This window comes from Lipotes vexillifer, unplaced genomic scaffold (assembly GCF_000442215.2).
Source record: "Lipotes vexillifer unplaced genomic scaffold, Lipotes_vexillifer_v1.1 scaffold487, whole genome shotgun sequence".
NCBI classification, from domain to species: Eukaryota; Metazoa; Chordata; class Mammalia; order Artiodactyla; family Lipotidae; genus Lipotes; species Lipotes vexillifer.
The window spans coordinates 1010809-1027448 of record NW_006782062.1 but is presented as its reverse complement, the minus strand read 5'-3'; the positions used below and the strand labels follow the sequence as shown (position 1 = coordinate 1027448).

General features: G+C 35.0%; 1 protein-coding gene across 1 annotated transcript in view; it reads right to left on the bottom strand.

Moving 5' to 3' along the window:
• NAALADL2 (N-acetylated alpha-linked acidic dipeptidase like 2) overlaps positions 1–16640 on the bottom strand; it is a 903327-nt gene that overhangs the window by 314456 nt on the left and 572231 nt on the right. The gene's annotated exons all lie outside the window — the stretch shown is intronic.

The following is a 16640-nucleotide window of genomic DNA, read 5'->3' as shown; positions in this document are numbered from 1 at the left end:
TTGAGGAAGTCAAACATGTTATTTTTTAATGTTTTGATTGTTAAATGTATGGTTATTACTCTGACCAGATAGGGTAGGGGGTCCCCGGAGAAAGAGAACCAGGCATGGTTTTCTTGACATAAGAGAGCCATTTTGGGCCTAAACCATATTCTGACCTAAGTCTGGCCACAATGCTTGCCCTTGAACAAGTTTTAGTAATATTGATCTTAAGAAAACAAAAGGACAGATTTATCAGGCAAGATAAGTAATAACAGCAAAGATAACAAATCAGTTGTAAAGAGTCCCAGTTCTATTTCAATGGAAAAGACTAGCCTAAAGTGCTGTCTTGAGCTGTTTTGCAGAATTTAAATCCCTCCTCAGGTACTCAACCACCAGATGAACTGAAATCTAAGGAATGTTGATATTGACCTTTTCTGACCTTCCTGACTTCAATCAACTGAAACTTGGGACTCTGCCTACTGCCCAAGCCCCTTCATGAATATGTATGTACTTATAGCTTAAGACTTCCCCAGTTTTGCTGTTGGGGAGACATTGCTTTGGGAAAGATCCCCAGTGATCTCCTTCCTTGCTAAGTAATAAATCTTTTCTTCTCCCGATCTTTGCCTTGGTTGTGTCTCTTGGCTCAACACCCACCTTCAGGTAACATTACTAAGTTATGAAATTATGCTTTAGTTCACATTCAATTGGACGTGTCCACAGCATGCTAGATTCAGAGAACAGATTCCAGTGAATTGGTATGTGGGGGGAGAAATGGGAGGTGGTGTAGAGGAAGGAAATAAGGGAATAATAAAATCCTTGGGTTCCACCTAAGCTAATTCTGAGCTTTGTCCTGCTTATCTTTATTAAAATGACCTGGATGAGTTTCCTTATTAAGTGGATAGATTTACATACAACTAGAAATAAGGTGATTAGAGGAATGTTAAAAAGCCATTGTAAATTGGATAATTTATCAAAAACAACCAGAAGAACTTTCAATAGCAATTGGAAGTTCAGTGAATCTATTTATCTATTACATATTATATGGATATTCTATCTACTTATCTATCTAGCTAGCTGTCATTTTCTATCTAAAATAATTTTTTAAATGAAAAAATAAGAAAAGATGGAGAATGTTCAGCTCCCTGTTTTCTTCTCTGTCAATTAGCATCTACGGGATTTGATCATGCCACCTTTTGCCACTATATACTTAGAGCATATTCCTCTTATTCCTAACAGCATCAGAATTAGCATATTTCCCTGTCATTATTGATTTACATAGTTATCTCTCTTGTTACCATGTAAGCTCTGTGAGAAAACTAAATGGTTTATTTTATTTATGTTTATATCAACAAAGACTTTTAGCACAGTAGGTACTACTTTTTTTTTAGTTGAATAAAGGGAATAAACTAAAGAGTCTAACTGTAAGAGATACAAAAATGATATAGGACATATAATCTAAATAGAGATGGTAATATGAAATGGCATTGGTATTAAAGAATTAAGTGGTGTAAACTGTATAAAGAAATCATGTACTACAGTTGACCCTTGAACAATGCCACGTTAGGGATACTGACTCTCTGGACCCCCTTAAAACTTTACAGTCGGCCCTCCCTATCTGCAGTTCCACAAGCATGGATTCAATTAAACACAGAGCATGTAGTACTGTAGTACATCTTTTTTTTTTTTAAACTGAAGTAGAGTTAATTTACAATGTTGTGTTAGTTTCGAGTGTACAGTTTAGTACAACTTTATTTTTAAAAATCTGCATGTCAGTGGACCCATGCAGTTCAAACCCATGTTGTTCAAAGATCAACTATATTTACCTGTTATTTTTTGTGTGAAGTCCTGTGATTGACAGGATTTTTAAATGTATTCTTCATTCAAAGAAAAAATAAATGTAGATTGTATAAAAAATGCTTATGATAAAGATAAAAAAATTGTAAGTTAGTAAGTAAAAGCCTAGGAAAAATAGATATTAGAATATTAAAGTGAAGACAGAATCAGATTATTATCCAAACTACAATAGAAGATAGTCTTCAAGTTAAGTTCATATCTTCCTAATGATCAAAACAAAAAAGAAGCAAGATCAGTTCCACCTCACATTATCCACTGATATCCAGAGCTGATCTTCCTAGAACTGAAAGGAAATCTGTAGGTAGATAAAAACAAATCTGTAGGCAGATAGGAAATCTGTAGGCAGATAAAAACAAAGCCATTGTGGGACGTCACATTCACATCAAATCACTTTCCAGAGACAGAGTTCTATAACATGACTTGAAATTGAGTGACAACATCATGTCAAGAAACAAGAAGTTTAATAAAGTACAGAGAAACTAAAATAACGTAGTTTGAGTATTTTATGCTGCTTTTAAATCTTAATCTTGATTGGGGAGATGCAAAAGAGTCGATTATCCATAGCAAGGTTTCTCAACAGTGGCATTGAATGCCATTTTAGGCACAGTCATTTTTTGTCATGTGGGCTGTCCTGAGCTTTTCAGAAGGTTTAGCAGCATCCCTGAGCTCTATCTACTCCATGCCAGCAACGACCTCCCGTTCCCCAGCTGTAATGAGCAAAAGTTTTTTGGAAATGTTTCCTGGGGGCCAAAATCACCCCCAGTTGAGAAACACTACTTTATAGCATTGAGTCCCACCTTATGGTAGAATCACAGATCCTTTTAAGAGTCTACTCAAAGCCATGGATTATTTAACCAAAGAAAGATCTGTGTACACAAGACAAAAATGCACATGTAATGTTCAGCGTTTGTGGACCTTTACTATACCTCTCATTTAAAGCAAGAGCGGATTGGATATCCATCAGACCGTTTCATGAACGTTTATTTCTTGCAACTGAATCTTATATACAATTGGGTGGTTTTAAGGGATATATGGAGAAATTGAAAAAGATTGTTCATAGGAATAACTGAAATGAGAGAAAACACTGCATTAACTAAAGCTCTCCAAAAATATTTCCATGATTAAGATCAAAATAACTTGGACTACCACTTTTCTTTCTGGAGAAGGTAAGGTATATTTTAAATATTAAAATCGTGGTCGTGTTCTAATTGTGTGCTGAGAAGACTTAACATCAGAAGTGAGATCAGACATAAGAAAAATTATTTACTGAAATCTGTTGTACTTAAATTTGTTGTTTCTACATGACAAGTGACCTTACACTGTTTAATTTGAGAGATAGCCCCATCCCTGCAATTTGAGTGGGCTGTTTTGCCTTGTGGTTCTGGTAAAGAGCACGTTGCCCCAAGCAATGTCATTTCAGAGAATACCATTTCCTTGGTCCAAAGATTACATAAGATGTGGTATATGACCTCACCTGAGTCCTAAGAAGTCAGTCTGGGCAGTTGAGGAAACTTTTTTTCCTGCTGTGTATGCTAAGCCTGGAATTGCTGATGCTGGTAATTGTCACTACAGTGGGAGCCTTCCACAAATGCTTCTGAGTATTTATGATGTGCCAGCTGTGGTTAAAACAACCAGAGTTACTGCTTTCAATGAGCTTATGTCATACTGAGGGACAATAAATAAACAAGTAAATAAAATAAATAATATAATTTCAAATACTTATAAGAGAATAAAAGGAAAGATGTACAGATCTATATCTCCAGATTCTTGATCTTTTAGTTTAAAACATTTAATTATTTAATGAATGGTTTCATTTCTTTTTTAAAGCCAGTATGAAAGTTCAAAGCATTCTTGATAGCATGCTCTAAAGGGAAATAATATAAAAAAAAAAACATTATTAAATAATGACCTAGAGTTAGAAAGTGGGAAAATGTTTATTATTTTTATTACTAATACTAAAATCCTGAGGATTTTCCTATTTAATAAAAATCTACTGCTAACTATTTCCCTCTGTATTCATTTCCTAGGGCTGCTGTAACAAAATACCACAAAATATGTGGCTTAAAACAACAGAAATTTGTCTCAAGTTCTGGAGGCTAGAAGTCCTAAATGTTCCCTGAAAGGCTCTAGGCTAGGATCCTTCTTTCCCTCTTCCTGGTTTCTGGTGGATGCCTGTGATCCTTGCCATTCCTTGGCTTGTAAATATATCACTCCAATCTCCTTTACATCTTTACATGGCCTTTTCCCTGTGTGTTACTGTGTCCCAAATTCCTTTTCCACAAGGACATCAGTCATTGGCCTAATGCACTAAGACTTCATCTTAACTTGATTATATCTGCAAAGACCCTAATCCCAAATAAGGTCACTTTCACCAGCACTGGAAGTTAGGACTTGAATATAACTTTCTTGGGGACACAATTTAACCCACTAAACCTTCTACAGATTCTTAAGCATTTAGTACCAAAAATATAAAAATATGCTCACTTACAGAATAAAAACAAACTATAATTACAACTAATTCAATTATGTATATTTTAAATAATACTTATTTTGAGAATTATAAAAATATATAGATGACTATTAACCACAGGATTTCTTCCAAAGATACAATAGCATTTCTTTTTTTGACTCAAGTTAAAATAGCATAATTTTATTAGATTTTTAAAAATCATATTCACTTAAAAAACGGTTCATAAAATATAAAAGAAAAATCCATAATCTCTTGAGGCAAAGATAACTATAAATATTTTATTATACTTCCATACATCTCTCTAGTTGTATTAGCTTTTAATCTATAACATTTCCATATTTTTGTACTGTCAATATTAAGAAACTGATGTTTAGATATTTTTTGCATTGTTGGAAGCATACTGAATGTGCATAATCTAGACATCATAGGAGACAGTATTAAAATTTTATATGATAGACCACAACCATCTTTCTCTGCAAAATTGCCAACTGATCATGAAATTTTAGATTCTCACACTTGGTTCTCATTTCAGCTCCAATGGTAGACACTTTTTAAAGTGGGCCTTTCTTTTGTGGGACAGATCAAAATGTAAAATTTCTTCATTTTTCATGGCCAGTTAATAAATACTCTTTTAAAATGTCCCCCACTGGTCATTGTTCTGTCTTCTTAAACTATAATAATGTATCTACTCCCTTTGCCATGTGTAAGGGCAGTTATCCACCTTAAGTTTTTTCTTTCTCTAAGCTTAATTGCTTTAATTATATTTCATATAATGCAATTTCAGAGGCATTTACTATCTTTCTCACTTTCTTCTGGTTATATGGCCCTTTTAAATTACGTTCTTCAGAACTCATGCAAATTCTCCAGGGATGGTGTGACAAGTACAGTGAAAAGTGGAGTAACGACCATCCTGACTCCTTTCTCTAAAGTTTATTAATGCAAATTAAGGTAAATTTAGGCTTTTAATAGTCATGCAACACTCTTGATTCATATTTAGCTTGCTGCCAAATAGAAGCTCAGAGCTTTTCCACATGTGATATTTCTAAGACGTCTCCTCCAATTATCTATTATAATGGGAACTAGCATTAGTAAGGATAATTAAAATACACAGATAATTCTCCAGTTACATCTTACCCATTAATCTGAACTCTTACTACAATTAAATCTCTACAGAATCACTAAAACGTATAAAAACAGATTGGTTTGGAATTTGGTGTCTTTAATTGCATACCTTAGTAAAATGGTCAAAAGTTAAGCAGAGATTCAGAGGTAACAGAAAAGCTTTAAGTGTGCTGTGGATAATCTTACTGATAATAACGAAGAGCACTGCATTTTAATATTTTGAACTCTTAGTATTTTAAAGTTCATACATTAGCTTTCCTTTTAAAGCATTTTAGTAATTTACTCCATCTTCCAATTTGACTAATAGGAATTCAGCCTATTTAAAAAAGAATGGTTTCATCATTATGGTTGATATACAAGTCTGATCATATATATTTTCACAGACGCTTTCATAATGTCTATTAATTCAATGAATACTTATTGAGTGCCATATATGTATCAGGTCTGTCTCTATTTTGCATTCTGACAAGTTTCTTTGTATACTTGTGTATATGTATGCACATCTATTTCGCTACACTTAATAAGGGCCCATAAGAGTAAAGAAAATGCAAAGGACTAAAGTCACTATTTCCTCATATGATCTGCTTTATGGATCTTCTCCCAATTGGTCAACAACTCAGGGAAAAGCATGAAGTTCATGAATTCAGTTCTTAGCTCTATCACTGTCTGCCTAATTTCTGGATAGTAACTAATTTTCTATATTAATGATACAACACAATTTGTGTGATCTTCAAATTTAACTGTAGAGGAAATAACGTAAATAGCAAATTAATAATTAAAGGTGCTTATATGAAGCATTGATATGTGTCAAAACTTTTAGTTTTAATTCTGTAAATGTTTTTGTGTGACATTATAAGAAATATGTCAGAAAAAAAATTTATAAATTGACAAGAAAAAAGAAAGAAGAAAAGGTTATTTTGTATCTTCTCTGTTTAGCCCTGTCACACACTAAGGTCTGTTTAGAGATAACTAATGCATAAAATTACAAAAAATAATCACTTATTTAAAGTCATAGTTAGATGTCATCCTGTCACATACTGTAAGAGCCACTGTAGTCCATTTGTCTACTTACTGATAAGTTATATTATCAGTTATCTTACTGATAAGTTATATTTAATAATATAACTTATCAGTTATATTACTGATAAGTTATATTATTATATATTATTATATTATATTATATTATATTATATATGAGCCATTATAAATCTTAAGATTATGGATTGAGAGAGTGGAAACTTTAGACGAAACATAGGAACATGATATTGTTTTAAGTACAGCATCACTAAAGATAATATTGACATAAAGACAAACCAAGGGGTGTTCCACTATGCTCTAGAAGAACTGGTCTTGAAGAGTGTTTAGAAAAGAGAAATAGCTGCAGATATATGCATATAAGAAATAGCTAAACATTTGTATTATCTCCCAATGTGACACATACAAGATGAGGAAGACTAATATTTACATGGTAAACTTACGGAGATGGCGAGAGAATTACTTAAAACAACTTAGAGTTAACTGAAGTGATAGTAACAAGCAGATGTCCAGATTTGGGGAAGAGGGCCAGTGAAAGAAAACATTGAGTCATGATGTTTGAAAATTGTGAAATTGAATAAAATCTCACAATATAAAGGAAGAAATGAATAAAGTGATCACAACTTAGAGCCATCCAGGGTCCAGACTTTGTGCATTTTCAAACTATGAAGGTAATCTTCAAGGTCTTTTTCTTTCTCCTAACTGGTATTCAAAACAACAACGGGCAAATGAATTGCTCAAATAATAATTTTCTTTCATTATTTGAGAGTTTCAGGTTCATGGCTAACATCTAAAGAGGAGGATTTGCTCATCTAATCCCAGGCCTTTTAATTAGAGGTTCTTAACAAAGCGTGCACATTTGAATCATGCTAGTACCATGCAGTAGCTTGCACAGCTTATCACAAATGCTCATCTCACATATATCCATACATTTACAAAAAAGCTTGATGTCAGCTCTTCTGTGCTCCTAAGACAGTACCTCCTCTTGCTTATGTAACCAGGGAAACAGCCTTGTTTCTCAGCCTGAAGAGATGTGGGTCAACATCTAAATAAAAGATAAGTTACAGGAATATCTTGCTGCTGTAGATACAGATATATCTTTATACATGCATTTATTTATTTATTTATTTATTTATTTATTTATTTATTTATTTTATAGCTCCATAGGTAATTCAGTTATTTAGTCTTAGTGAAGAACCACTGTCTAATAGAGACTAGACACTCATGAAGAATCTGCTTAGAAAATAGCAAAATCCCAGCTGCTGATATCTATCCACATGAATAGAACTGAGATTTACAACTTTTTTCATTCCTTTCAGTACTAACTCTACCTCTCATTTTTATCTGAGTTTCCTCCTTTCATTCATCTGTAATCTTGCCTCTAGTAATTGCCACAGACTGTTTGCTTTTGTGACCAATTTTTTATTCATTTTCTCCTTTACCAGCAATGCTTTCACAAAGAAAACATGCCCCTAACTGCCTATAACAGAAAACCACCCTAAACCCCACTCCATTTACTACTCCCATCCCCACCTGTACTGTATATACATTCCCATCAGAAGAGGGGATTTCACAGAAACTACCAGGTAAAAAGCAAGATCAAAAGTCAAACTTTGACAATCTCATGAGACTTGTCAGAATACCACCTCAATGTTTAATGCTGAATTATCCATATATAATGCCACCTGAACTGCCTCTGTACTGATACAGAAGAGGAAAAAGATGAAAAGATATGATGAAAACCTTTGCATTTTTAGAGTGCAGATAACCATTTTCTCTTTCATTATGTTACAGTTAATAGCTTTTTTGAATGCTAATAAAACTTGTACGTTTTTCAACACTAGTGATAATGTTCAGTCATTTTCAGAGCAACATAACATTTAGATCCTCAAGTAATGAATTCAAAGGTATGCAATCAGAAGAGTATGGGAAACAAATAACTACAACTGTTTATTAAGAAATTAATTCAATTACAAGTGTCATAGAAGCATTCGATTACCATGCTGCAGTCACTACATTAATCTTAACCATGACACCATACAACTCAAAGTTGCCCATATGATTTCTGAAAAAGTGTGACATGGCAGTCACTTGTAAATTCTAATAATCAATATATTTAGAAAAGGCAGTAAGGTATCTGTTCAGTGAAACCCATCTGTATTGCCCTGTAGTTGGTTCACTGCCCTCATCTTGTTCTTAAGCCTCGCTTTGTCTCCCCAATTTTTTTTTTGATTCTCTTACCCTTTGGAATGGTGGATCTCCATGAGAGCACCTTGTATAGATTTCTCTGCTAACCCTGAGAGGCATCCTTGACCTTGAAAAAACCCTTATAATATTTTGTATAATTCTGTAATTTTGTTGATCACTAATAGACCTGTCTTTCTGAAGCCCTGGGGATCCAGGATGCCATACTCTCTGCAGTCTATTGTAGATTTCCCTTGTTGAAAAGTGAAATAGTGAAAAAAAGATGCTTGCATTTTACATATATCCATCAATTACTTTTCCCCGACCATGGCTAAAATAGGTTATCCATAGTATGGCCCATAGTAAACAGAATTAAACTATGCTTTATCAGAACACGCAAATTGTTGGAAAGTGCCAATCTCTAGACCAGAGCAGAACGTTCGGCAAAGATGAAAATTTTCTTCTATACTGTCCAGTAGAGTAGCCACTGTCACATATAACTACTAAGCACTTGAAAAATGGCTAGTATGACTGAGGAAATGAATTCTCCATTTTATTTTATTTTTATTAATTTAAACTTAAAAATCCACATGCAGCTAGTGTACACTATCAAACAGTTAAGGTTCAGACTGTGGTTTCTTTTAGGGCTTTTATCTTTTCTTATTTCTATCTCTACAATTGTGCCTGGCACATATAAAAAACAGGTTGCATTAATAATGTTTACTGAATTAGTAAGCAAGTGAATTGTGTACTATGAGATTAGCTTCTAACTTCCAGAAAAAGTGAAATAATAAGCACACAGAAACTAGGATAGAGCATAGAGCTTAGAACAGTGCATTCAATAAGTAATAGCTACATGTATATTTTAGAATAGCTTCTTGTAAAGTTGCTACTGAATATGGTCTTTCACTCTGCAATGCAAACAGGGAAGTCTGAAAATAGATGAATTTAGCAAACTAGACAATAGTACTTCAACTTTGAATTTGAAAGACTGTGAATTCAGGGGCTGCTGACCCAAGAAAACAAAGGCAAATTGCCTCTGCCAGCCAATCTTTCAGGTCTCACCAAGGAACACTGTTCAAAGTAGAAGAAACATGCAGAGGCAGGTGCTATATTTTTCATGGAAGTGACAGCAGATAATATCTCATTTGAAAGAAGACTGGTCCTTTCAAGAAAATTGTACAGTATTTCAATCCCTACTCAAGAGCATTTTTCACCACATTGACACCACCATCAATTCTTGCTTTATCTTTTGTCTTCTATCTTTCATATGATAAAAATAATTGTAGAAAAGCAGACTTGTTATCTGAAGTTTTTATTTCTCTCTTTAAAGTACTAAAAATGTTGGATTCTATCTTAGTCTTCCCAGGATTGGCTTTTCCTCATAAAATCTTAAATAGGAGAAATGAAAGAATTTGGGGAAGTTAACCACACTACATCAATGCCGTGTATTAATATTACAATTATTTTAAAAGGTCAGTTATTTTTTTATAAATTGTTGATATCACTAACCCTTTTATATCTTCCATAGACTCAAACCTGAATCATTAACATTTAACAAAGGGCTTAACTGCTCATGAAAATTTCCCAAAAGTTTAAAGAAACTATTTCTTAAGCCAATTAGTAGACAGGAACCCACTGATTGAAGCTTAATCCAGATGAAATTGAACACTTCCTGGGTTGAAACCTGACTGTAACGAGGACTAGCTCCTTGCACAATAGGTTCCTGACATTTGTAATTTCCTACTGTTTTTGAATTAATTTAATGTAGAAGCACAAATTCAGTTCCCAAGGTAGACTTAGCAATATTTATGGCTCCGGCAGAATCTGTGAGATCAGAAGCAAGACACTAAGTCTCCACTTGACCCAGTTTCTAGCTAAGTAAACTGTGGGCTGATGATGAGCAACAGTTCCTGCATTAGTTTGCCATGGCTGCCATAGCAAAGCCACAGACTGGGTGGCTTAAACAACAGAAATGCATTTTCTCACATTTCTGAAGATTAGAAATCCAAGATCAAGGTGTCATCAGGTTTGGTTCTTCTGAGGCTTCTCTCCCGGGCTTGCAGATGGCCACCTTCTTGCTGTGTCTTCACATCGTCAGAGGCATCCCTAGTGCCTCCTTGTATCAAATTTTCAATTATAAAAACACCAGTCAGATTGGATTAGGGCCCACCCTAATGCTTTGTTTTAACTTAATCACCTCTTTAAAGGCCCTATTGCAAATTGGCATATTCTGAGGCACTGGGGATTGGGGTTTCAATATACTAATCTGTGGGGAGGGGAACACAATTCAGCCTATAATAGCCCCACTTTATCTCTCCTGAGAGTTTCATGAGACAAGATTAGGATTAATTTGGGTCAAGACATGTAGAAACAACCCACGTAGGAGTGATTGGCCTTCTAACCATGTGTCTAGGTGACTTTCTTATTTTATTATTTTCTGTGACATTACCCGACTCACATGCTCTTTTGAATTTAGCCTCTTAAATTAATTGTTGAGAGAATGGTGGGAGGAGAGAAAGAGAGAGAGAGATTCTAGCTATGATATCAACCCAGTCCCTCTTTACCAGAGAAAATCTATAGCATAATAATAATAATAAGTAACACTTGTAGGGATTAACTAAATGGCAGGCACTCTGCTAAGAGCTGTGGATATATTAAATTCATTTATCCTTCATAAAAAGCCTCTTAGGTAGGGAACAATATCATCTGATTTTATGGGTGAAGAAAGGAGGCACAGGGCTACTCAGTGGGGGAACTGGGACTTAAACCCAAGCAGTCTTAATCCATAGAACGTATAATAGCAGGCTTTAGTGTGAAATCTTGGGTGATTTCTAAATTCTGTCATTTTCTGCCTGTTTTGCCCTTAAACAAGTCTTTTAACTTCAGAAGTGCCCTCTGTAAAGTGCCTAATTTAGAGTTCTTCAAAAGTGAGTTAATATTTAGGGAAAAACTTTGAAAACTGCAAACACATTATAAATATTAGTTATTATTTTTTCATTTCCAAATAGTTGATTCAACAGAGCCAGCACGTAATGGCATTCTTATTGGGAGCCTTACAGATTTACTCAGTGCCATCACAGAGAGACTAGTCATGACAGAGCTGACTGACATGTTCCATGCACGTGGGAATGAATGAAACTGAGGCACAGAAGGAAACTCACATTCCAGTTCATTCATTCATTCAATATTTAAATACCTAGTCTATGTCTTCAATAAAGCTAATACCATAGTAGGAGGTTCAAACAGATAAATGATCTGTAAGTAATACAATGTGATTATTACTACAATAGTGCTCTTTATAATGCACAAAGAAAAGAAGCAATTCATTTTCTTCTGATGTTAAAGGAATGGGTAGTAAGTGCATCAGGGAAGATCTCATAGAACAGGTGACATTTGTAGGATAAGTAGGTTATCCTCAAAGGGGAAGAGTGAGACATCCATGTTGGGATCATTACCTACAGCATTAAAGGGCAAAGCCTGTTCCTGAACTAGCAAGCCACTCATGCAAGTTCAGCTGTAGCATGCCCAGATGGGACCAGGTTTTGTAGAGGAGATAGGGATGGCTAATGTTAAAGCTGTGGTAGTTTCTAGAACTAGGACATGGATGCCATATTATTGAAAAGAAATATTACACTACATAAATAGGCAAACAATAGGGGCTCTGCTTACATATCTCTGTTCTTAAAGACAATCTAATGTTAATTTTTGGAAAACCCTCAAAATGTAAGAGAATAGACTCAAAAGGACTAATTAAGATAATTTTGCAACAGTATAAATAAGCAGTTAAGAGGTCCTGAATTATGGCAGTAGAAGTTAAAAACAGAGAAGAATTAATAGATTTAGAGTCACTCTGAAGTAAAATTAATGGAACTTGGTGACTGATTAGATAAGGAAGAGGAAAAGGAGAGGAAAACTATTAAGTGGAACCATATGAAATTGCTGGTTCAAATTGTTGGATATTGGCAGTAAGTTTCAATCTACTATGTTAATACCTAGATTGCTAGCTATTGGGTTAAGTGAATCAATGACCTATTAACTGAGAAAATATATAGAGGAGGAGGATAAAGTTTGAGTATATATAGACATTTATTCAATGAGAACTGAAGTGCCTAGGAGTATTCAAGTAGGCAAATGGACACCAAGGAGACAGGTTCAGGTGATCTCCAAGAAGTCCATGGTAGTTGACACCATAGGACTTAAGGAGATCACCCAGGTAGAGGTGAAGAAAAAAAGAAAAGACCTAAGGATGGAACCATGTGTTTGAACATGTGTATGAGTGTGGAGGGGAAATATTTAAGGGATAAATATGGACATAATTGGTGAAGCAGGAAGAGAAATCATGAAGAATGCCTTATAATCCAAATGATGAGTGATTCAGAGCAGTCTGTAAGGTTAAGAGTTGAAAAGAGACACCTGGATGTCCTCTATTGACCCTTGTGAGGGCTAAGATATTCCTATCTATGTCTCCAATGCAGAAGCAATTTTCATTCAGTAGCAAAAAATGTAAATTAGATCATGGTGGGAAGAAAAGTGGGATCAAAGACCTAAAAATGGACATAGAAAAATTCCTTCAGATGTCTGGAGGGTGAGAGAGGATAAAAAGAGGGCAGTGTCACAGAGAGAGGCAGCACGGAAAGAAAGATTTGTTTGATTTTGTCTTGTGTGTTTATTTTCTGAGGGTGAGGAAAAATGTCTGTTTACAGGTGGATAGGAAAGATCTAGTGAAGAGGAAATGACTAGAGATATGAGAGAAGAGGGAATTGTGAAGTTTTGATGAAGGAGGGGGTGACAACAGGAGCTATCATCACAGCAAGTGGGGTTAAAAGTCTCAGGAACCTTATAACTATGACCCAAAACACATGAATAACAAAGTAAAGAACATTTTTTGTAAGACCAAAATGTTTATGTATGGTGACTATACCTTAACATATACCTGTGAAGTAACCCAAGAGATTATATCTAATTAGTCTCTACATATTCTTTAAAGAGAGCATTGCACTTTTAAATTTGGTTAAGTCTTTCCTGTAACTTTTATACTCCTGGAAGTGTTCTGCATTTATGTTTTCCTCCTCACTATGTTAAGTTTAGTAAAGTGTGACTGAGATGAATAAAAATCTGTTAAGGAAAAGTAAGTAGAAGAGTTCATATTTTTCAACCCATATTTCAATATGATTTTTCACAGCAAGGCTATATGCTCCTGAAAGGCTGATAACATATTTTATCTTTAAAATTATTAGATCAAACATTTAGAGAATGAAAGTTGATAGTTCTTAAATGTTATACAATATTATCTAAAATGAACATAAATGGCATGAACCTTCAAGTTTTCTTCCATTCTAAGATGACCTTCAGAAATTACTTTTGCAGCCATAAAACTAAACATTCAAGGATGATGCATGCACCGTGCATTAAGTGAGAAGTGTTTACATGGCACACACTGCAAAAGATAAATTGGCAGATGGACCACAGCACCACTCTGTACTTTTTTTCCATTTCACCTGAGTGAATGAAAAGCAATGAAATATCTGTTAGTGGAATCTTTAAGTGCTATAGTTTATAATGCTTTTTGTGCCTTGAGGTAAAAGAAGATAATGAGAGCAGTAGCCAGAATTCTTCGATCCAAAGGGAGCCTGGTAGTAAATGACCCAAATCCTTCTGTGGCCTAAGGCTGTCAGTTTCCATGCTTCCCGATTAACCTTGCTGTGCTTCCAATGACCAGAACCCAGGAGGAGGAGGCGGCAACCTTAGGGAGGCCTCCTAACATCTACAAAAATTGAATGATGCAGGTCTTTGGGCATTAAGTCTAAAATAAATGAAGAAAATTTGTTATCTACATCATTATGTTATCCATTAGGTTATCCAAAATCTGTACCTCAAACTTTGCTTTATCTTTTCTCATTTTCTCCTTCTCAGAGGAAAAGTTGTTCAATCTGCTTGCCAAGGTAAACTCCTCCTGCTAGGATCCTGAATACATTTTCTATTGTCTCTTCAGGTCCTTGCTCCATTTACTATCAGATGCCTTTCTTGCAACTTTCAGTTTCTTTTTCTTCGGAATACAAATCCTCAGCCTATGTAAATCTCAGGTTTACTTTCTAAATAAATCAAATCAAAACACCAAAAATAAAATTTAATAACCTCTTCCCTAGACTTTGTCGTTCCCACAAGTGATGTCTGTTCTCTTTATCTTTGCTATGAAACAAACTATAGTGCTTTAAAACAATAATTTATTGTTATCACTCATGGGTGTGGGCTGATTGAGTTCTAGTGAGCAATGTTCACTCAGGGTCCCTCATATCACTTTAAGTTGGGTGGTGGTTGTGGCTGGAGACCTAAGGGGTCATCTTCACACACGTTTCTGGCCTGGCCTCTCTCTTCAGACATGCTTTCCTCATGGTTAGCTAGAGTTTCCTCATGGATGGCAGTCACAGGATCCCTGCACTTTTTACATGGCGACTTGATTTTTCCAGAGCAAACATTCTGAGACAGCAAGTGGGAGTGGGATCCATCTCTTAACAGGAGACATGTCAAAGAATTTGCAGCACTTTTAATCTGCCCCATATGTCTCTTTACTTCCCTTCACTGCAACACATCTTGTAATAATCCTAAATTTTGCTGCTGCTGCATCCTCCATACTCATTGTATCATCCACACACACCTAGAGCTAACATTTACTGAGAACTTGTCATTTTCCAGGCACTAGGTTAAGTACTTTTGAATACAACCTCAAGTAAAATCTATAAGGAAGATACAATTACTATTATAATCTCTATTTTAAGCATGAGTAAACAGAGCCTTAGAGATTTTAAGTTTCTTGCCCATGGCCACAAAGCTTGCTATTTAGTAGCCTGGCTAGGAATTTAAGTCCACCCTATCCTCTCTCTTATTTATTCTTTAATTCTTCAAAATGTGTTTTTGTTTTACCTGAACTGTTCTCTTTGAGACCACCATTGATTTGCTGTTTATCAAGACCAAATACCTTTTTATCAGCCCTTCTTTGATCTAGCTGTGGCTTTTGATCCTGGTGATCCATCTGTCTTCTTGGAATGCTTATCACTTAGTTTCAGTGATAGTATTTGATTTTGGGTCTTCTTTTATATGTGTGATGATCATTTTTCTTAATCTCATAAAGTTCACAGTTTCAGCAACCATATCTCTACCCACTTGACTTCTATATGATTTTATATTTAGCATTCATCTTTCTCCTAAACTCAAGTTTCATTGTTTCAAACACTTTGCTACTCATTTCTTCCCAAGTGTTCTGCCAATATTCAAACTTAACATGTCTCTGAATTATTCTTTTCATTCTCAAACTTCCTATTAACCTTTTTCTCATATACCTTATTTTTGACAAAGGGCACTATCACACTCTTGGTCACTAGGCTCAAAATATTGGTTAGGCAAATACTTATTTTCTGCCTGTCTTGTACCTTCTCCTTTGGGGAAACCCTTCTCTCCTATCTCTCAACCGTAGGATTTCAAAAGAAGTTGATCCAAACTCTAGCTCCTGGGGTGGACATCTGACTTAAACTGAGTCATTTAGAGCCATTCTCTACCTTCTGACTGAAACATATGCAAAGATACTCCCTTTTGATGGAGATTTTCTAGTCTCTAGGATGATGTATATCTGGAGGCCAGGAGCCATCTTCACCACCATATGTATGAAATCTACCTGAAGATGAAGACAATACAAGAAAGTGGATCTGAGAAACAGTAAAAGACCAAATGTCCTGATTCAAATATATGAACCAACAAATTCTCATTTCTGTTTAAGCCAGTTTAAGTTGGCTTCCTGTCACTTGTAATCTACAGAGTCCTGACTGATGCCACTAAGATTATATTTGACTCTTGTTCTCTTATCCAATTCCTGATAATTCTATCCCTATAAAATTCTTTTCTGTGTATTATCACAGATACCACCCTAGCTCAAAACTTCATCTCTCATCTAGAGTAAAGCAATAGCCACCCACTTGCTGTAGAACTTCACTGTTTCAGT